This window comes from Centruroides vittatus, unplaced genomic scaffold (genome assembly GCF_030686945.1).
Source record: "Centruroides vittatus isolate TY-2023 unplaced genomic scaffold, ASM3068694v2 scaffold_861, whole genome shotgun sequence".
In the NCBI taxonomy this organism is placed as follows: Eukaryota; Metazoa; Arthropoda; class Arachnida; order Scorpiones; family Buthidae; genus Centruroides; species Centruroides vittatus.
In genome coordinates this window covers 5236998-5260112 of record NW_027122718.1, presented here as the reverse complement: position 1 = coordinate 5260112, position 23115 = coordinate 5236998, and the positions used below count along the sequence as shown (strand labels likewise).

The 23115-nt window shown below is 27.9% G+C and overlaps 1 long non-coding RNA gene across 1 annotated transcript; it reads left to right on the top strand.

The window, feature by feature from the left end:
- The first annotated feature begins 2240 nt into the window (after nucleotides 1-2240).
- Nucleotides 2241-2651, top strand: LOC136990075 (uncharacterized). The gene is made up of 2 exons (XR_010883000.1): nucleotides 2241-2316; nucleotides 2431-2651. It is a non-coding gene; the product is annotated as an uncharacterized lncRNA (long non-coding RNA).
- The last annotated feature ends 20464 nt before the right edge of the window (nucleotides 2652-23115 follow it).

Genomic DNA, 23115 nt, shown 5'->3' with positions numbered 1-23115 from the left:
GAATTTAAATCATCAATTCATCGATTTTAGAATTGATCTCCAAAATCTCAGATATATTAATGGTGAATAACTTCTTCTTCTTTAACTTCTTCTTTTTTTTTTAAGAAAAATCGTTCAATTAATCCTCTTGTTTTCTGAATTTACCAAAGCCTCAAATACAATTATGTAGTGATTAAGTCTGTTCAATTTAGTAGATAATCATTAAAGTTTTTTTAAATTATTAAGATTATGTACTGCTTTTGATAGTACTGATCGATTTTTTCATGTAAATAAGCCTAGGCCTACATTAATTATACCAGTAAGAATGAAAATTGTATATAGCCTATTTTTGAAAAAGCCTACAAGATAAACAATTGTAGGCCTATACTACTGTAGGCAAAAAATCAATTTTAAATGTAATTAAGCTTCTAGCTTGGGAAAAGAGCTTTGTTTAGTTAACACCTATCGTAATAATAATTTACTCTGTATTGGAAGAGAATATATTAATTTCATATTTAATTATGTCATCTTAAATTTGTTTCAGGAATCTTTTGTTATTAGATCTAAATTCAATATTTAATTATGATTATTACGCATCATATATTTATTAAGCTTATTATTATCACGTTAAATAATAATCGACCGATAGAAATCCAGTCTGGAAATTTTTATTTCGTTCGTATAAACATTCCCTTTATTTCTACCAAACATAAATAAATTAATTATTCAAAATTAATGTAGCTTAATTAATTTATTATAATTAATATGAATAAGATAATTAGGAGCAAAATGATAATTTTGTTTGTCTGTAATGTGAAAAAAATCACGTTTAATATAGATTTTCAAGTTACATTATCTGTGGTAGTTGTGTACAGCTTATAATTTGAAAAATAAAAATAAAAAATAGTATTTACATTACGTCTTTTGCAATGTAAATACTCTATAGATGAGAATACAATGAGGTATAATGTCCGTCCTTTCTTTACCTAAGTGTAATATAACACAAGGTCTAGTTTATGTTTTTATCTCAAATAACAAAGCCTGGTTATAAAAGTTAGTATGATATTAAGTTTTATGCATAATTACTTAATAAAAATTATAATTATTTGCAATTACTTAAGGAAACCACTCGAAGAAAAACAAGATTTTGCATTGAAACATGCTGTTATAACTATCCATACGAGGATAATTTTATGTGAAAAATTAACAGTAATAATAGAATGAGGTTTAAGTAAATATCTACTGAAGATAATATAATTATACCCGAAGTAGGATAGACAGTTTCGGTGTATTCTGTAAGATTTGTCTCGCCATTTTAATCCTAATAAAACACACCACTGACACATATACTTTAGCAAACAATCAATTTATTCTAATATAAATTAAACACATACATAAAAAAAGGTTTAATTATTTTAATTGTTCTGAAAGAGCATATATCGTGCCAATATAATTTTTGATGTGGGATAAATAAAGATCTCTAACCGCCATGTTGGTTTAGTCGCTCTTAATCTTTTTATCAAGTGAACAAATATAGTTGTCTTAAGATTGGATTTAGATCCTGTATAAAAAAATTGCTAGCTTCACTTATGGGATGCAGTTTTAAATATGTTATAATCATATCCTGTCTATAGTCTTAACTAGCCCATTCCTTACTACGACAATACGATTCATTAAAAACATAAATATTAACTTATCTGTAAATATAAATAGAAAGAAATTACAAGATATTATTTATTATAACATAATTTTTCTATACACTAATATTATTTATTAGTTTATAACTATAATTAGGTTATAAGAAGCGTAATCTAGACAAAATAGCCATTTTCATTCTTAGACTTCGAATCTTTAAATTAAAATAGATTAGATTTAAATAAAATATTTAGTAAGGTATATATATATATATATTATAACGTTCTTTTTGGAGGAATTTATTAATAGGAATGAAAGGATCTGGAATATTTTCTAATTTTAGGCTAAAGTCCTTTAATTTTCCACTTAATTTATAAAAATTTTAATATATGCATAATATAGGTGTAGAGCCAAGCTCTTATAAACTTATGATAAATAGCGGGATATAAGATTTTTTCATTTTAATAAGAGCAATTTTCAGCAATAAGTTACTCACGAACATCTGCTGTGCTGCAGATGTTTTCTAAAATATTTGAAAAATATCTGTTATCTCGAAATTTACATAAACTTTAAGCTGTCATAGGGCTATAATAATTTGCAATATTTCATGTTTTTTTTTTAACCCTAGACATCAAAAAAGCTTCCACGCTTGAACAGGATTTGCAATAAATTTTAACCTCCTCTGTCTAATATGCTAAGTAGGTAAGTTTTAATTAAGGTTTTTGGCTAATTTAAATCATATTATCTCGTAGCTACTGTTTTCAAAGAAAGTTATTTTCATTATTTTTTTGGTATCTAAAAAATTTCTATCTTTAGAAATTAGGCCCGCCTATAACTGGCGCCATTCTACACCATCATTAGAGGTCTATGCAAGTTATTTCGATCCTTATCTGAGGGAGGTTTGTTTGACACCAAGTTGCCATAGAGACCAAAAAGAGTCCTTACTGATCCACCGGAATTTGCCTAGGCCTATGTATATTTAAAGACCTCATTTTTCCTTTGAGAGTGTTGGTATTTTAATATTTAAGATCGAAAAATGTCCCGAAAGTCAATGATAGACATTGACAGCATCTTACTTTGTCAAAGATTTATTGGTTAATCTAGATCTACTTCCAACGCAAGTTTATGTTTGTTGTGTTTAAATGACCGCAACGTGACAATATTTCAGCCTTTTAAATTTATATATTGTATATTTTTAAGAAATTTCTAACGACTTACAAGCGAATCCAATTTTCCGACGTTCACCTGGTGTCGACAGGTGATTCTAATAGATCCTCTCCTGATACTATCGCCTTCATCCTGTGGGGGCGTCGACGTTTGGCACGAACTAATTTTCTGCAGTCCTATCATCCTGAAAAGATTTATAACGACACATCAGTCATCATTTTCACTCCCTCCACTACGTGATTAAAACCTCAGCTGCAACGCAATTTACCCCTTTGAAGAGATAGAATCATCAGCACTCTTGCCTTCTTCTTAGGCCCATTTTAATGTTTTCGGGACTAATATGCTTGCTAATAAGTCTTTCGTTTATAACTTTTTATAAAAAATAACACTGTTTTCTTTATTATACCTAATTTATTTTTAAATAACTAGTTTTATTTTCATTCCTACAGTGCATTAGGTACAGTACAGGAGAAGTCCGAACAAGATATATGTAAATTTTCCACAGTAACGTTTTGTTTTTATATTATTATTATTATTATTAGTAAAATAACACTTATAATCCATCAAATTTTACAGGAGTTTTGCTTTAAAAACTTTACATATTTATCTTTTTTTTTCGAGATTGTAGTTTTACAATTTGATGTAATGTAAACTAAATTAGAAACGATTAGAAAATAAAATTGTTTATATATCACTAGCGCGGTTTTAATTCGATGTACAGATATAACTAGTTAAATTACACGTTTCTTTTTTTAAATCGAGTGTATTTAATTGAGTTGAGTCGAGCATTAAAACTGAAGAGTATTTTCTAGAATAACTTAAGACTACAAATTTACATTAAAGGGCAGAAAGGACCATTAAGTTTGATATAAGCAATGAAAATTGAAAACAATCAAAAATCATCCAGGGGTTTTTGACAAGCAAAGGTAAAAAAAAATAGAAGAGAGGCCATTTCTTTATTTTCTTTTCTCGAAGTCCATTTACTGGAGAGATGCAAGAGAATTGATGGGTTTAATCCTGTAGAAGCACATCTGTGTATCTTCTCAGACCATTTCCGTATGCCCGAGTTGCGAAACCACACCTGATATTCAAATCTCTGCCCGAGTGTAGCAATTTACTAGCAGTCTCTAATGGCCTGCACCATCTGCTCTAGCAGTCTTGTCAGCACTTCGTTAGCTGCCCTGCACGCACATCTCACCAATGGATGCAGGACGCATGCTCTTCAATAGAAGGGCAGCTACGTTAAACTCAGCCTATGAGAATAATATTGTAACTGGGTGTAGATTGATACCAGCTGTCATCGTTTCGATCTTCAGAGGCCAAGAAAAATCTTCTCATTGCTCCCAACGAATGCAGCTAAACAAAATTTGATCGAAATTGTAAAATTTTTAATTATCAAACGTATACGTTTAATTAAGATCTGAATACGTTAAAAGAACATTCTCAAATAATTGTCTGCTACAATCGATACGAGTAAGGCATTGTATTTTTAAGAAGGAAAAGAAATTATAAATTTTTCCTCTTAGCTTAACGGACAGATGTAATTTTTATGTTGGGCTATCGTTTCTTAAAAACAAGTAAATTTGATAATATAAATTACATGCTATCAAATTTCATTGTATAAACAATTTTTTAAATCTTATAGATCTTAAACGCCTACTCAAATATCTCTTCGATAATTGAGTCAAATTGCCAACATTTTAACTCGATATACACTTAAAATACATCGATTTAACCTTTATCGTTATACACAAATTTCTCGAATAGAAAGGAACGAATGTTCGATAGGATAGAAAAAATAACATATTTAGATAAGTTTCAAGAAGATGAGGGCCATTTTCGACTATATATTAATACAAAACTAAAGTCGGAAGTACAGTTAAGTGTATTAGTGGTCATAAAGTTACGGGGCACACCCTGAACTGTTCTAATGGTGTTTCTATAACAGTCACGTTTTTATTCTTCGCCTATTGGTTATTACAAGAAAATCCACTCTCAACTGCAGCTGATGATTGCCCAGTAGCTGGACCCGTAGGTCACGTGCACTGGTTAAGTTAATTGTGCAAAGATAATGGTGCATCTTGTTTGACGACCGATATTTAATTTACAAGTCCACTCGTCAAATTCTGAAAATAGCAGAAGAAAAATAAAAAGAAAATTAACTAAATTAGATAGTTTATTAAAATAATTAACAAACAACAATAATTGAACAAACCTAATGTCGTTGTAGAAGATTTACATACGCTATTAAACAGAACTAGCTTATACGCGCGCCCGTTTGATGATTAAAAAACTACAATTAGTGAAGATCCGACATCCTGTTTGGGCACGATGCTATCGCGCATGTGTGGACAATAAAAAAAAGCGCAGTGATATTTCAATAAAGGAACGTGTTGTATAAAAGGAGAAAGTTTTCATCCACGATTCGATCAGCGAATAGATAAAGTGCTGTTTCAATAAAGCTTCTTTGGGTTATTCGTGACCGTACAGACATTCTACACGTCCTCGTAAATCACTTGAGCGTGATCGTTCCTCTACTCTGTCCTCCGAATTTCCCATTAAGAGCGCAGTGGGATATCTGTCAACTTGCTGCCCTCCTCTCATTGGTTGTTGTTACCTTTGACAATCATTCTCTTGCTCCAATGGTAGGTCTCGTTGATACTTTTCTTCTTGCCGACTTCTGATAGAATTATTATTCGTTTAATTCTGACCGTAGGTATGCCTAATTGGGACAAACATTCCATGACAAGGTCCAAAGTTCCTATGTGCTTTGAATAACAGTTTTTATCCTGTCTCAAACCACTAATATGTAATAAAAGAGTCGAATTACTGTATTATATTTATGCTAATTGTAATATATTTATGCTTATTGTTACAGCCAGGGGAGGATTTAACTTTACGGAGCCTCGAACTTGAGGTTTTTTTCGAGAACACTTTTTAAAATTTTTATTAAATAATAAAATTTTACACACGAAGCAACATTTTATTAACACATTTATTAACTGTTAACATTTTATTAATGTTCCCATTAAGTAAAAGTTAATTAAGTAATGCATAAAGTAGTAGCTGACCAGTGTCCTCGTTAATTATTTTTTTTAATTTTAACAAGAAATTTCTACATTGTTATTGTTTTACATTTCTATATTCTATCCCTTATTTAACAGTACAGTACATACTTTGCATTGTGTCTTAAGGCCCCTAAGAGTTGGGGGCCTTATTAGCCTATAAATAGATCCCGCAACCGGTTACAGCTTTAATAAATATAACCGATTATAAATATCTAAAAATTCTTAATGGGTAACTTTGAATTAGCTATGTAACTAAATTTTAAAATTTACATATCCTGTTGGTTTAAAAATACGTCGAGGGGATGACTCACAACCTTCTTGGATTGTAAAATATAAGAATTATCGAATTATTTTCGATTTAATTCCAAATATTCAAATGATCAAATTTGTCGACATTGGCGATCTTAATTAAGAAGACGACGAGGGTGAAACGAAAAAGAGCAACATAGTTAGCATTATAATCGAGATGTCTTGTCAGACTAGTAGATGAGGCGCCTTCATGCCCTGTAGATATGAGGGCAAAGTCGACAACAGTATCACTAGAGGCGCGAACGAATTGAGTCAGCTCCAAAATTTCGGGGGTAACATGATTTCGCCCTAGGTCTTTTATTTCTATAGATTTTTTTTCCCCCTTACACATCTCGGTTAGATGAATCTATTGAAAAAGGCTCCTATTCGTGAAATAAATACGTTTAATTAACAAGATTTCGAAAGACTGGCCAAAGAATTGTAAGTGTAAAGATTATTTCAATTTTCTAATCTACCGAATCTAACAGTTTTTTGAATAATATTTAGATTTGTCTTTAAAATTTTTCCTCTGTAATACATCACCTCTTTCTTTAGCTTTACTAAGAATTTTCTTTTGATCCTTTAAGCAAATCTTCCAGGAAAACATTTAATAAATTTCAGATTTCGAATTGTATAGAGCTAAAAAAGGTGTGAAGTGTTTATGGGTAATGTTACACAGCAGGGTTTCTTTAGTAGTAATTTGCGGAATGTTATATCCAGACATATTTTATTTCTCAAAGTTTGAAGGCAGGTAAGTTAAATTAGAGTTCTTATTCCATAAAGTTATGCAGATTCCTTTAGAAGTTAGACTTTTTCCTGGAAGTAAATTACTTTTATATTTATAGCAAGACATAATTACTTAAATTCTTTTATGTTTATTTATTAAAATAAGTTATAAAGTAAAATATAAGTGTCTAAAAAGCGAAGAAGCTTTAACAAAAATTTGAATAATTTACATAAATTTAATTATGCCTAACAACTTTTTCTTATTTAATATAGGCCTTATAAGTAAGTTAACATCTTAAGCATAAATTTTCCTATATATTATAATTAACAAATAACTGTAGGCTAAGGAATTTTGTAATTAAAATGATAATGATTAATTTTCCTATAATTTAATTTAGAACGTTACGAAATTCTAATCTTAGGTAATTGATGATCTAATGCGCCTATAGGAAAACAAGTTAACACAAGAATTGAAGTAAGTAAAAATAATAAACCGGGTAATAAACTTTAATAATAAACTAAACGGTACAATGAATAGTTATTGAAGACAATGTAACCGAGCTTAATCTAAAAAGTGCGAAAGAATTAAATAATTAAGTTCGAAGAATACAGAAATAAAAGAATATAAAAGTATTATTGTTATTATTAGAAGGGCAGCATCTGATTGAAAAAAATAATAATAATAACAAAAGCCGAAAGAAGAAAACTGAGTTACGAGTCGAAGATTTAACCTAGACGGATTCAATGGGAAACTGAGAGAAAAATAAAAATATAACTGAGAGATTAAAAAATAAAGATATCGAGGAAAGAAACAATAAAGATTTTAAATTGAAAAAAAAAAGGGAAAGCAGAGTAGAAATTTATTGGTACAAATGATCTAAGTTTAAGCCAACTTCTCGAATAACACGGGTTAAAATATAACCAATTAATGATGTGTAAAATAAAAATACCTGAAGTTAACTCATTAATTACGCTACATATTCGAAATTATTCAACGAATAAAACAAAAAGCTTAAACGGAAATAATTTTAAATAATAATACACGATCATATAAATTAGAAGGATTAACGAAATCTATTGTTAATATAGACATATCATAAATGCTTTATGGACAAACTACGCTTTAAATATAATTTTAAAGAATTTAGTTTAAGTTTTAAGCGTACTTAACGTAGGAGAAGTTAAAATTGTTTACGTTTTACACGTACCATAAATTAATCAGATATTAAATATAAAAGACATTTTCATTCATTCCTTTCTATTTTATTAGTTTACACGGGCAAGGAATTTACCTTAAAGATAAAGCGGGTTTAAGCTATACTCTATCTATAAGAATTTTGAAACAGAATTTAATCTTATTTATAAAAATTGCTCGTTATTTTTGACAATTTTCAATCAAATTTTCAATTTTTATTAAATTAAAAACATAATTTAATGCCAGTATATTTTTGCGCAATAAATACGTAAACATCTTTTCATTTTAAACGTATATTATTATTATTATTATTATTATTATTATTATAATATTCAGTAAAGTCATGTTCTGTCGCTTCGCAACGCATACGATTAATTTTTTAAAGAGTTTGTTTTATTTGACGTGTTATATAGCCTAACAGAATATAAATGAAAAGATTATATATCAATGGTAAACAAAAAGGAAAAAATATTATGTTAGGCCTTCTGTTTCGTGAATATAACAGTTATAGCTTATCATTTATTACTTAAAGGGTAAAAGTGAAAATAAAATATGCGACTGACGTACTTTACGTATAAAATATTATCTTAGAAACACTATATAAAGTAAACCCTCGATTTAACGAATTAATTGGGGTCGGCCATAAACACTCGATTTAACGGATTTTCGGCAATGGCGGACCCCAATTAATTCGTTAAATCGAGTGTTTAAAAACATATAGACTATTAAATGTCGTTATAATGTATAAGTTTGAATAAAATAATATAATATATTGTACAGTACAGTACATTGACTCTTTAATCCAACCTCTTGCGAAGAAAACGTTTTTAAATTTTTCTTATCGAAAAGAAATTGTCAGACCGTTAAATCGGGGTCTGTTAAATCGAGGTTCCACAGAAGATAATTTCAGAAATGGCGATTTGTTTCTAAGATATGGCATCACACGAGGAATCCCTTATAAATTTGAATTCGACTCAATAAATCTACCTAGCAATGAAACTTTAAAGAAACATTCATTATTAATCACCATAGATCACACGTTATCGACTTTTTTTCCCTTATTAAGTATTCGCAATAAGGTAAAGACTATTTTTCAGCCGATACTATAAAAGATTAAAAGATATATGATAGAATAAAAATATAAAATAATTATATTTCTTGCTGTTTAAACAGAAAATTCAGCACATTTATCGATATATATCCTTATAAAATAAGAAGAATAAGCATCTATCAATATTTATATTTAAATATAGTCAGATTGCTCGTTTCAGTTTATTAAATATTAATTAAATTTTCAGATTAATGAACATGTAATTATTCTGTATAATGTTATAGGATAATACGAATGTTTCCCTTTCTCTACAATGGAAATTTATTCATTTGTATGTTTGAATATTTGATTTAGTTAACGAGAAAAGTCGGTAATTTAAAAATAAATTATCTGAAATTTATTTCTAATGTATAAATATTTACCAGATTTACTTAAGATGTAAACGACTTTTTTCTATTGAACAAAGTGCATTCTGCTTATACAGTGTTAACACAAACAATATTTGTTAAAATAAAATAGGCCTAAGGCTATTTAATTGCTTAACAATTTCAAAGTTAAACCATTATTTTATAATTTTTATAAGCTTTAATATCAACTTTAATAAACTGAAAGCGTTATTGTGATATTTACTTTATAATTTTGACAATAAAAACTATTATTAACCTGCCTAAGACGTTATCTCGGATCCGAGTTAACCGTACTAAACTTCAAAATTCTTTTTTTTTTTATGATTAAATTAAATGTGTTAATTTAAATTAAAATCTGTAAGAATTTATAAATATAAATAGGCCTATTTCTAATTTGTAAGATTAATTACGGGATGAAGTTGTATAAATTAATTTTATCCGCAACAAGATCGATTTTTTCCTCCCCCCTTCAGAAATTAGTTTAATGTAATGCTAATTTTTACATTCAATTATCGAGAAGATTTATTTAAATTCGTATAAAAATTTATTCTGATGGTTTATATTATAAATTTTACAAAGAAATTTGCATAGGCCCTAAATAAAAATGCCCGTTTTTATATATTAAATCGATTGATTTATTTTGGAATATTTAATAGAATTTTAACCTTGTTAAAAATTAGATTAAAATTTTTATTTAAAAAACAGGCTTGGTATTAATAAAAATGTCGAATTTTCATTTATTACACTGTTAAAATTGATACAGTAAAACCTGCCAAAACGGAAAGATATTCGGTACAGTGCAATTCCGGTTTAAATAGGTTTATATTTATTCGAATATGTGCAAATTCTTATTATAAAAGACAATGATTAAATACTACACAGAAACAGTTTACTGGTTTAAGTGTTACGTTTCTCCTCGATACAATGAAAATTAAGTTTATCATCATCAGTAGATGTAAATTAAGTTAATACTCGATATTCTAATGAGTAATACGGTTAAAAATTACAATAATTTTATAGTTAACATTGACAAAATGCCACTGTAACATGCTGTAGCTTACACATCGTTGTTACACGTTGCAACGTCTTCGTATGTGTAATTTTCCAAACTATTATCTAAAATAGGAATAAATTCAAAAAAATAATCATATTTATTATATAATTTAAAGTATTTTTTGAACGAAATTTGCAAAAATAGTTCTTAAAACAAATAAGATGTAGTAGAAAAAAGTGAACTAATTTATAACTGCTTATAATACATATTGTTATAACACATAAAAAAACTGTTATTAATAAAGTAACTTTTAAAATAATATATATTAATAAAACTAATTTAATTAAGGTGTTAAATGTACAAGAATACCTTTTTTTAAGTTCTTCGTTAGAATAAGCATAAAAGATAAAACAGTTGAACACTTGTACAGCACTTTGATCTAAATAATAAGTTTATAATTTATAAAAAAATTCTATTAGTAATTTAGAAATTTGGCATTCAATACTAAACCCGAATCTATTGATTTATAAAAAAATAAAATTACTATTTAAGAGGATTTTCTTCAATGTATAACATTAAAGCAAGCTTATTGTAACTGGTTTATAAAATTTTTTTAAAACGACTTTAATGGCTTTAGAACACCCATCCTTATCTAGATGTAGAAAATAGTTATGTATGAAGAAAATAGCTTCGACTAAATATTTAATGATTTCTTTGTTTTCAGCACCTGTTTTATAAATTGTTATATACATCTGCCTCCGTATATTTGCACCTGAAAGCAACATTGATTTTACCTGTAGGCATCATTTATTTTGTTTGCAGAAAACATTGTTTCTAATACAGGTGCATCCTTTATGAAACTTATTCCTCCATTTTGATTTGAAAGTTTAATAACTAATTAAATTTATTGTATTATACATAGAAAAGATTTACAGAGTTTTCCAGAGAAAATATTGATATTTAATACACCAAATTTTATAGATAGCATATAGAAGATTTAATAAGTAAATTAATTAAAAGTTAATTTAAAAAACCAATTTTATTTTCACAAATTCAGTTGTAAGTATTAACATTTTAACATTGATTTTATGTATATACGAGTTTAAAAACACGATAAAATATTTCTCGATTGGAAAAACTGTGACGTAAAATTTGTATTTTTAAGAAGAAATGTGCACGTGGATGTTTATTTTCGTCAATAAAAACAAAATACATTGTATAAAAATCTTATGCTTTAAATATAATTTGAAGAATTAAGTTTAATTTTAAGCGAGAAGTTAAAATTATTTACGTTCATACGCATTATAAATAATCAGATATTTAAATATAAAATCCATCAATAATTTTGATTCATTCTTTTCTATTTTAAGAACACACATTTCGTAGAAAATTCGTATTATTATTATTATTATTTCTTTTATTAAATATTAATATAAAAATGCATAAAAAAAACAAAATAAAATATTAAAAGCATATAATTTTAAATACATATTTAATTACATCTCTAATATAGTAATAACACTTAAATTTTAAATAATAGTCATTACACTTCACTTTGCAAAATTGCATATTTTTTACAAGTGAAAAATATAAATCGAATTTTATAAAATGACAAAAATCAAATAGACTTCATATTACTTCCTAATTGAAAAGGAAACACTTTTTTTTATATTATTATTATTTTATTTTATTTTATTTTTTTTTTCGTTCCACCACTTCTACTTGCTGTTCCTCCCTTACTCTGTCATCGAACGGCTTGGAGTAAATCAAATAAGTTGAAATGTAATTACACGCTGAGGAAAAAAAAAGAACAGATGCCAGTTCAATAACAGAGAGTGCTGCTCCTGTACTACATGCCTATCCGTGCCTTGCACTTCTACCTTTAGGCAAAAGCAAGTGTGAAGATTATAGTGTACGCGTGTCAACCGGCCTTTAAATCCGATTTTAAGATTTTCGTTTTTATAAAATAAAAGATTCGATTTAATTTAAATTTTGGCTCTTTTTTTTAATTCCCGAAAATCTCGCAGTTTCGGCAAACAATGTGTAAACAATGTACGAAAAATCGGGCGGACTATCGCGAAGTGATAAGCCTGGGGCATACCAAACAGCAGAGGCTCGGAGTCTCGCAGCCCCTGATTACAGGGCTCTAATAGGCATTGCTATATCCCCCTGGGTGGTCCATTCCAGGCCTGACAATTTGTCGACCTTGGATGACCTCCACTGTACTTATCCACTGATTTTGGTTGCGGCCCTATTGCGCCATCAAGAATAATAAAGGCGTTGAGTGTGTCTTAGTGGATAGGTATCCGAGTCGATTAACCGTTATGGTGTCTGACGTCACTGAAGCTCTCCGTTACGCTAGACAAATTGGGTTTGCAACGTCCTCTTTAGCCGGGACCTTCACAAATGGAGGAGACGTATTAAAAGTTGTGAATTTTTTTTTTTTTTTTTTTAAATAACATTGACAGGACCAGAATAAAATCTAAATATTTAATTAGAGATTAAATTTTGGTCGATTAAGTTAGAATGCTAACGTCTTTATAGGAAGAACCAGCGTGGAAGGTAATTCTAGGGGCGCTTAACTTGATACTTAGTTTACTTAAGAAGAAGGGATGTTGTAACTGTAGTTACACATGCTTCTCTTAAATACGTGATCTGGCTAATCCTCAATGACAACTACATCCCTTAAAGTTTGAACATTTAGTTAAGGGATCTTAAGCTCGATACCTCGCAAAATCCCCTCGACAGCTGCCAAATTGCTGCACCTGTGCCTGTATTTTAGGAAGGAAATGTAGTCGGATTATCTTCCTTGATCTGAATGGTTGCTTTAAGTAGTTGATAACGTCTGCTTTTCTCTAGTGGAAAGAAAAGTTAATATAATGTATGAGGTAATTTTAGAGGACAGATATATCGTGTGACATGAGGTATGTGCAATGATTTTTGATCTTTTTTTCCTGAAGAGGCGAAGAAACAACTGCTATTAGAGTACTTCAGTTATAAACAAGTGTTAAGGTGACAAGTGATTAGATGTTGAACATGAATTAAAGATAAAATATGTTGAAACGGTAAGATAAATTATGAGTACAAATATGCGGTTGATATTCATAATTTAATGTCTTTCGTTTTAGAGGAAATTGCTTATAAAACTTTGAGTTTTAATCTTTCAGATGAATATCTGTAGATTGTGTTAAGTAACTTACCTTTTATCGTAAATTTACTTAAAAGTAAGCGAGTAAGGAAGAAAAGATGGAGCAAAATGCTTAATCGTTTACGTAAATTTAAAGTTATTTCCATTAGAGAATTTCTTGATCAGGTTAAATTTCATTTTCTAAATCTCTTAACTCCATGGAGAAATCGAACTTCAGAAGTTATATATTAATTTTACAATAGCGAATTTCACGAGCCTCTTTCGTGTATAAAAATGGACTTTTCGATTTAGCAATCAGTAAATTTAGTTGTTGTACCGCTGTTTTAGCATTAAGGAATCTGTTAAAATTTTATATTATTCCTTATAGTAAAGCGCTAATCGTATAAAATTACGAATAAAAAGTACTTGAAGATGAAAATTTTTAATGAAGAATATCTAAAACACAACCATATTTATCATTTATATAACATTGTAGAATCAATCTCTTCAATTAGAACAATATAAACGATTTCCTTAATTAGACTCTACTAAATATAATTTATATATGTATCTATATCAAAAGTTTTGAATAAATCTATTTAACTATTAAAGAGTGACAAGATCACTAATGATTAGTCTATATAAGTCCATTAATTATTCAAAAGTCCAACAATCGGTTGTCTGCCTAATATTTCTTTTTTTGTGTTTTATTCATCCTAAATTAAACTCTGATGAATAATGATTCAATACGGATCACGTGGTCATTTGTAGTCATTTACCTTATATTATGACCGGAATAATATTCTAATCAAGCAGATTTCGATCATTTTCATGTAAAATTTAATAACTTTATCATATTCTATAAGAGAATAACGTTATTAAATTAGTTTTAAAGGAGTTTGAGGGGTCGAGAACTGCCACTGTATTATGTCAGGCCTTCAAACTTCGAGTTAAAAACAGAGATTTTTCTTTATAAAAAATTCGAAATTTCTTTTCTTCGGTAAGTAGAAATATTTATTATTACTACTATTATTATAATATATATTTTATTAGACGATTTTTCCCCTCTTATAGCTGTCAAACCTTAATTCTACTCCAATGAAATTCCAGTTTTAAATGGAGATAAAATCAAAAACTTATAATATTAATCATAAAAAGAAGGGAAAATATATATATATATATATATATATATATATTTCGTTTTGAAATTTTGCTTCCGGTATATATTTTTAATCATTTATAATCTGTGGCATCAACGGCAATTTTATAAATGTTCTCTTAACTTGACGAAAAATATCGCAACATTTATAAATGATTAGAAGGTGTACTTCATTCTTCTTTTTTCTTTTTTTAAATTTAAAATCACGAATTCTTATAAGTAATGTTAGAAAACGTGCAATAAGAAGACATTGACGAGAGCATAAACATTAAGAATAAACGACTACAGCCATCTATATCAGCTAACGATAGATAATAATGTTCGGGAATAATGGCACATCATTAGCTGGTTAGTCCGAAGCATAATGATTGCAAAAATGCCTCGTCGTCCCTTTAATAGTTTATTTCTTGGAATGCTTTTCTCTTAATATTAAATTAGTGCTCATTTTAAATCTAAACTCTTGGCTAAATTGTCATATACTCCAGTCTAAAAAGTTCATACGTGGCCCGTAAAATATCGATATTCTTAGCTAAACATTGGAATAAATTCAATCAAAAAGACGTGGAATCAAAGTTAATTTTGACAAAAATTAATTAATTCATTAATTAATACGATCAATTTTATATTTCTCTCCGATTTACAGCTATTAATGGAATGATTTCGAATGCTTGGTATGAATCGTGTAAGAATTTTATAATTTGTCTATTAAACAAATGCTTATAATTTAATTCTTCGGAATATATAATATAGTTCTTTAAATTCTAGAGAATTTCTAGAAAAATATCCAGTAGTAGATGTAAGCTCTACTAATTAGCCTATATTTATATAACGTTCGCATGAAACTAATGTATACAAATTAATTTATATATGGGCATAATTCTACTCGAATTATATTTATTTTAAACCTGTTTACTTTTTAAACTTTTAAATTTATTATCCATATTCATACACAATTAATATCGAAGGGATGGTCATAGGCCTAAAAAAACATTTACATCGGGCTCTAGAGCAAATTATTATACAATTTTAGTACATTGTATTCAACTAAACGTATTCAATTCTATATTAACATTTAGATTAAGTTAATAATGAAAAAAAAATACAAGTTTAGTAACCATTCAATCACTTTATTCTTAGAAGTTGATTAGATTTAATATAGAATAAACCTTAATGTAAACCTTTAGTACAATCTATCGAATACTCTTAAACGTGAGTTTGCTTGAAAATATTTCAACTGATCGCTGTAAACACAACTAAATTATAGAATTGCTTCTTTAAAATAAATTTTTAAGTTACAAGAAAAGCGCTAGAAATACAGAAGAATTATCAAGAACAGTTTGAAAACGGAAATATTTCTGTCATTTCGACAGCATTTTCCAGTTCTTTCTTGTTCTTTTAGGAACATTAATTTCGAAATTTCTTCTCAAAAACAAAATTTTTTGGTTTAGAAGTAGTACAAATAAACTAATCAAAGATGCAGACAATTCTTTCTTTGGCCAATTAAATCTTAATCAAGTTTTAAGGGTTATATAAGTAAACTTTATTCATTTAAAGGTTTGTTTTTTTTTAATAATTAGAATTGACTGTACAAATATATAGTTTTTCCCCCTTTTTTTTAATTTAAACGGAGTAAAAAACGGAAGAAAAGAAGTAAATGTAGCGTATTTTTAAAAGCGATTACTCGAGTTCTGCATGCTTTAATAGAAAAAAAAAAACATCGCATTTGATAAGATAAATTTTCGGAAAGAATTTAATTCGGAAACAAAACTACATAAAATTTTAAAAATTTCAACTTAAAATAATGATAAATTGATCCTACTAACGATCGATATTCAGATTATTATCCTAGCTAATGCATGATAATTATAACCTCTCTGGTATTTTTGTTCTTCTAGTGAAACAAATACGTCACATCTATGATTAATTTTTTTTTTCTTTTCAGTTTTATGAATCAATGAGTTTATTTTCTTTGAGGTAGATTGATCTTTTGTCTTCCTTAATGTACTCTTTTCACTTTTTAATGTTATCACTCTTGCGTGGTAATTACACAGGATGTTGTGGAAGTGTCTGACTAATTATTGGAATTGCCAATGCAGCTACAGTAACAATAAGTTATCAAAGGTTCTCGTATTTCTTTTCCTTTTTTTTTTTATATCTTAACAGTTTATTCTGTAAGCTTCTTCTTTTTTTAACGAGGAAAGCTTTAAATAAAATGCCCAAGTTCTATCATTCGGGTTCTGAATCAAAGTTTTAAATTGTAAACTTATTTATCAAATGAATGCTTATTTTACTTTCTAATCAAGACGATAATTTTACCAGTTTTTAAGCTTCATTAACATATAATTTATTTAAGTATCGAGTTGATTGTGAATGTCTTCGTTAACTACTTCTCAATAGGCTATATCTTAACAAAAAAAAATGCATTAACCTGTAAGCCTAGTATTAAAATTAAATGATCAAAAAGTATGTGAAAATGTATAAAAATAAGCAATTACGTACTTTTTTATTTCAGATTTATCCGTGAAGAATTAGATTAAGTACTGTACTGTATACATCTACTACGATTTAAACTTGTTTAACGAGGCCTGAACTACTGTTTTTTAACTTTCCAGTTGACTAAACAGTAAAGATAACCAAGAATTTCCGAAGAAAATAATTCGAGCAGACAACTGAAGTTCTAAATAAAATGAAATGCATTTGTAGTGTAGCTTCAATTCTTAATAATACGTCTATTTGTACGTTAAGACTTTAATTGTAATTCTTTTCTGAATAAAGAATGGTTTGATATTTCGTGGCTTTTTTTAATTCTTTATTAAATAATTCTAGTATTTTTCCTTCTATAAAGGAACTAATAAAGCCACGTGTCTCCCCCAAAAAGTTAAAATCCCGTAGAAACGTCCAGCATAATTAAAATGGAATGTGTTCCATGATCAAGGTAGTGATAATCATATTCCGATACTTAGTTGATTACAACGTTAATTCAAGATTGAATCCAACATCTTATTTCTTCTGAACAGAACTTTTGTACGGAATCGTCTATTATAAGATTTACAATTCGATAAACAAGTTTTAATTCAACTCGCCGCCATACTTCTTTTGTGTATTTAATTCAATGCATTGGAATAAATTTACGAAATTTTTCGTCTTAATTGAAATAATTCTACTGTCGAAATATTTAGAAATCCATCCTAACCAATTTTTATCAAATTTAGTTGTATTTATAATTACTTTCGTTTGAAAATCGTGCATTTTACAAGCTAATTATACGGAACCATTTCAATGTTTGTCGCGGATAATATTTGGCTAGTGCACTCCAAACATGTGACAGAGGATTTGCTTTACATAAATTAACATGGTCGTCTATGATCACACAGAAAGAGCTACACAAAAGAGGAGAAGGGAAAAAAAACGAACGTACTCAACCAGGTGTTCAATCTCCGCACGAAAGTAAGCTTCACTTGGATCTAATTGAATTTCAATATACCACTTGGCATAATGCCTAAGGGCGCTTTGACTAAGTAGAATTTAATCCTTTTATATTTTTTCGTTAATCTTTAGGGGAGGACAGTTAACAATTTATTATTATCACTGGTTAAGGATATACAACTTGGAAGAGAAATCAGATTTTCGAATCTAACGAGTTGTCTTAACCTTTCAAAGCCTTGTTAGAACATAAGAGATGCTTTCAGATGAGAGGATAATACGGTGATTGATAATTCATCCCAGAGTAGAGCGATTCACGATCCATATTCAGCAACTTAACCTTTCACCCACACGAGGTGCTGACAAGGTACTAAATATCATATATAATTACCTCTTACTTGGCATAATTTGCAACATATCGTAATTTCTTTATAAAACAAAATAACAATAGTAAATAAATTCAAGAAAACGTGATAATGATACTAATATAAATCTTCTATCTAAGAACCTCCTGCCGATTTTTAGTCACGACTTCGAATCTTATAATTAGAATTCTTTACTTTAGGCATTAGAAGTGGATCTAACTGGAATTTTCTAGTTGATTTCGATATGTATAAAATATGCTAGGTTAAATTAAACAGGACTTGATTTAAAGGGGCATTTTTATCCTTTTCCTCAATTAAATCAAGATGACCTACGTAAATTTTATAAATAATATTGATTAACAATTAAAAAATGAATCATCGATTATATATTTACGCGTTAAATATAATTAAACCGAATAAAATTTTCTAATAGAGCCAATCGTCATCTTCAATTCAGTAACGTTTAGTTGACGTAACCGCCAATAAGAGTGCTTAAAAATGGAAACTGTGTCTTCTTCGTAATAATAATAATTAACTAGTAAAGTGCATTTTAAAATCGTGGGTTTAATTTATTATTATAAAGTTAAAATATCAAGATAAAATGATTTAGATCCAGCTCTATACAGGGCTTATCTCTAAGGGGAATGTCGACATAATTCAAGAGAAATTCTTGTAAGAAGTGAGAAACTATGGAGAACGAGTTTCATAGCCGGATTTTCTCCACAACATTCCTCCACTATACACTTCGCTATGTTATCTCTTCCTGTAAATGTTTTCACAAAGCTTTTCTTTACATTTAGCCCAAAGCCGCCACCATTAGGAAAATGTCTTTCGTGAGTATTATGACATATTGTTAGTTTCCACCAATCGCAATTCAGTTCCCATTCCGAGATAACCGTAGAATTCTTCTTTTATGATAATCGCATGGGAAGAACGGAAACAATCAAATTCTGTAGAAGTTCTTAAGAAACGTTTAGGTCATATTTTCTAATAGCTCGAGTTTTAGCGTAGGATAACCCGCGGTAAAGTAATGATCTTTCATAGAAACTCGGAAGCATTGAAGAAAATCATGCAGAATCTCACGAATTAAAAGATTATACCTTATATAAAAAAAAAAGTGAATACAATAAGCTAATACCCTTATGTTAAAGAAGAATGAAGAAAAATTAATATATCCATCTCCCGTTTCGTATAGGAACCATAAGAATAATTTCGAGACTATGTGGGCCAAACATCATTATTTTCTAAAGCTTATTCTCCAAACAATTACCGAGAATGTTCATCCTGGAACAGAAAAGTTGTGGCAAGTAGAGAAACCTGTTATTTCTCGCCAGAGAATACTCATTTATCACCGGATTGTAGTTGCCGTCATAAAATTTGCTAACTCCTCATCTGATGGATGTTAGCGTGTAGAACAATTCTCGTCCATAGTTGTATTAATCATAAACAGAGAGTCGTTTCATTCTCTTTAATGTTTAAGTCGATTAAGTGTGGATGGGTTTGTGATGTTCTAAATCTTTAATGATCTTCAAAGAAAAATATCGTCATTTGAATTCGCCCTTTTATATCAAAACCAGAAGAAAAAAAAAATTTGTACCACCATTTTATTTATTTATTTATTTATTTAGAACTTTTAAAGGGGGGAAGAGTTTACTCTTAACTTTTAGTGGCTCCATCTCTCGTTATAAAATAAAATTAAAAGGTGAATGACCGTTTTATTTAGCAGATACATATACTATTATGTTATTGTTTAACACGCGATTCAAAACGGCTTTAGTGTATAAAATTATATAAAAGGATCCTTCTAAGATCGCATGGTTTAGCTTATCGAGTGACCTTTTTTTTTTTTTTTTCTTCTTGACCTTTTTAAATTCGAGAATAATTAATGTAAATAAACCTATCATTGTAGAATTGTTAAATGCCTATAATTTGTACAGTTAAGAGTATTTATCAGTTAACGAGAGTAGTTAGAATTGCAAATTTTGCGTTTCGACTTTCATTAACGGATTTTCGTGCCTTCTTAAATAAAAAAAAAAATATATATATAATAAAATAATAATAAAAAAATTGCTAGTGTTAACATTAACTTATGTATTTTTCTCAGCACTTTTTTTATATTATTATTATTTATATTTCGTTAGTTCAATGAACTGTTCTTTTACAGTTAAGAATGCAACACTTTAACATTAGTAATTATGAAATCTTAATTAAAATATTTACGTAATAATTTATCTTAATTTCTTGTTTTTTTTAATCGTTTCAGAACAGATTTTTAAAGATTATTTTTCAAGTATGATGAAAAAAAAAAAAGTCTAATTTTTCACGCATTTTTGCTTTTGGTGTTTAAATAAAGTGATAATAGGATCTGTTTTTTTTTAATTATTTACACGTTTTTGTTTTTTATATGATAATTAACCTTTGAGTAAACATTGTGATTATTCATTGATGCGGTCAGGTAGGCCGAGTAAAAAAATTAAATTTAATTTAAAAAAAAACAAACAGAAAATATCTTATTTATAATAAAAAAGTTTAAAAAATTTACTCAAATAAATTAATTAATTGTACATAATTTAATCTGTACAATTTATTAAATATGTCATTCATTCTATTAATGTAAATGCGATTAAAACTCATATATGACGTCAGCAATTTTACAATTATAAAGAATTTATAATTTTTAATCTTAAATAGTTTTTTTTTAAAATTAAAATTTATATGTCGTTAATTATGCTATTAAATACTGTTTAATAATATTAAATAAATTTGGATTAAAATTTAACAATAATTTAATTTAATTCAAACGTGCCAAGATTAACTCAAAAGTGTCTCCATCTAGTATCGAAAATAGTATAAAAAAATTAATTTTAAAATATTTATTTAATAATTATTAAAATTATTTTACATATATCTTACACTTCATTAAAATTTAAGAATAATTTGGTATTTTAATTAGTGTAAAATTTAATATTTAATTTTCTGTTTATTTAAAGAAGATATAAACGAAAATATATTATCCCTGCAAACACGATTTTAATTTTTTAAAAAGTAATAATGATTACGAAAATAAATATTTAAAAAAAACACACACAATTATCATTTCTAAACAATTAAAAATAATAATTTCAATAAAAAAAATTTGTGTCGCCATCTGTTGTTAAAAAAGAAAAATTTTAATATAGATATAAAATTAATGGAATTTTATTTAATTAAAAGGTAAATTTCGGGACAGGTGAGATTCCATCACACTTCTCAGGTAAATGAAGCGATCACACACAACTAACTGCACCTGAACATAACGATATTCAGCTCAGGTGCAGTCAGGTTTCCAAGCAATTAATTCTTGACAAACGCCCAAGATAAGATTATAAGTAATACTTTAAACAAGACAAATAGTCGATTTTTTTAAAGTTAAATTATGATAATTAAAAAAAAAATAGAAGTTAAGCAGGAAAAAAACATCGCCCAACAATGTCTGAGTTTTAATCAATCGATTAAGTAGCTAATTAAATTCATTTTTTTTCCGATTAAAAAGTTAAAAATAATCAAACGTAGATTAAGATTTTAAGCTTTATATTAAATAATAATTGTATTATTGTTGAAAGGATATTTTTACTTTTTCAATAAGTTTATCAAAGAATACGCTAGATGGCGACACATTCTCAACCCCTTTCTGCGTAAAGTAATTTCTAAATTAATAAGTAATTTATGTATTTTAGGTTCTGATTTGTAAAAAAAATTATCATATATATGCACATTTTTATTTGATTTAATAAAATAATTTTAATAAATACGAAAAATATGTGTAATTTTTTAACGTAACACGAATGCATTATTATTTACTTAACAGATGAAGATAAATGATACATTGTTTCAAGGTGGCATAAATTAAGTAAGAAAGTCAATTGTATGAAATATTGCACACCAAGAAACAAAAATAGATAGTGGTTAGTATGCATACACATCACTGTAACTATGTTTGCATTGCATGTATTTTTATAATTTCTTTTTTAATCTATAATTTAAAAAAATTTTTTTAAAAATTTATATTATTAAATCATATGTTTTATGGTTAATTCCATTATTTAAAACGTTGCTTTTAAACTAATAAGTTTTTAATTTTTTAGTTTACGTAACAGTTACTAGAGGGCGCTCTTCTCAGACTGGAGACAATCGAACGTCAAAACAATAAATTTTATCTATTCCGGTGGCTTCAACACTGAATGGAAAATAATCGTACAATTTAAAGGAAAAAAATATACGCAGATACTAAAAGATTTTCTGTTGAAGCAATAAAAATAAGCCCGGATACTTAGATTCAATACAAATTTTCATGGGAGAGGTTGACCCGGATATATTAGGCCCCCATTCTTCTCTATTCCGCTTCTTCCCGTGTGGGTCTGGCCGAATATATGATGAGTTTTAAAAAAAGACTCTCAAAAAGAGGGGGGAAAATGCTTTGTTTGCGTTAACAGATTATAAATATTTAGTTTCTGGGCATTTAAATTATTTTTTGCATTATTATGAACACATT